Raw genomic sequence first — 1,108 nt, 5'->3', positions numbered from 1 at the left:
ATATCTAGGAAAAGCAGATGTGTAGAGGGAGTTGGGGAACCCTTCTGAACACTTTAGGGGATGTTTATTCGATTGGTAGCTTTTCTTTGCCTTTTTCTCATTGCTCAGTCAAATAGGATTGAAGGGTCAAAAAGACTATCCGGTTTGCCATTTTAATAAACTTCTGTCTCCTCAGGTGTCCAGGTGATCCCCAAAACTGCATGTCTCCAGCCCCGGAACTGCCGGCTGGGCATCAGGATTCCTTCCTCCCCAGGGCACTGAGGCAGGCTTTGCCTCCAGGTGTCCAGCCCAGGGCGCAGAACCTCTGTCTGGCTGTCTTTCCCTCCCCCCACCTCCCTCCATGGCATGTTTCATGACAACCCTGTCGCTGCATCAGAGTGTATTTTTGTAATCCCTCCAGCTCCCATTTAAACAGCCCCATCTTTCCTTCTCACCCGCCTCTTTCCTCTTCCAGGGGTGGGTTAAAGGAACAGGACATCAAGCCTGGGGTTTTGACTTGTCACTGCCAAAACTTGTTTGTAAAAGAGCTGTTCTTTTTGACTGTTTTAAACAGATATTTCTCCATTAAACTTCTACTGAGCAAATGGTTCATAAATTGGTCGGCTGTTTTTAAGTGAAGGCCCTGAGAAGCAGACTCCAAACACACCACCTTCTCTTGAGAGACAGAGGCAAAAAGTTCATGGCTCTGCTTTATGTAAAGTATGACGGGCAAGATACGTGTGCATGAACACCTGACTGAGCTGTGTCCCCAGATGCAAGTGGGTGGACATATGGGTGGGACAGAGGGGGTAGGGTTCTCAGAAACTCCTCACGCACGTCAACATCACCAACGGGTCCCACCCTGACTCAATTGAAATTTGCAGTTTCAACAAGTCCAGGTGGTTTGGGACTTACTGGTTTGGGATCGCTGGATTGTGACGCGAGGTAAGGGGCAGAGCGTAGGTGAACCTACTGCTGTCGCTTTTATCTCCAATTTAAGGTGTGTAATTGTCAGAGTCCAGCCAAGAAATGCCCGACGCACCCTGACAGAGAAACTGAGAGCTGACTGTCTGTAATGGAAACAGGGCAGTAAGAAAGAGCAGGGCACTCTTGAGGATCCAGGGAGACC

At 49.0% G+C, this 1,108-nt stretch overlaps 1 protein-coding gene across 1 annotated transcript in view; it reads left to right on the top strand.

Moving 5' to 3' along the window:
• Positions 1–512, top strand: part of LOC105310398 (prepronociceptin-like) — a 5,997-nt gene extending 5,485 nt beyond the window's left edge. The window contains exon 2 of the mRNA XM_011386583.1: positions 176–512. The gene's annotated coding sequence lies outside the window, so the exon portion shown is untranslated. The remainder of the gene's footprint in view (positions 1–175) is intronic.
• Positions 513–1,108: the final 596 nt, after the last annotated feature.

Source organism: Pteropus vampyrus, unplaced genomic scaffold (assembly GCF_000151845.1).
Source record: "Pteropus vampyrus isolate Shadow unplaced genomic scaffold, Pvam_2.0 Scaffold2931, whole genome shotgun sequence".
Lineage (NCBI taxonomy): Eukaryota > Metazoa > Chordata > Mammalia > Chiroptera > Pteropodidae > Pteropus > Pteropus vampyrus.
This window is presented reverse-complemented; position numbering and strand designations above follow the sequence as displayed.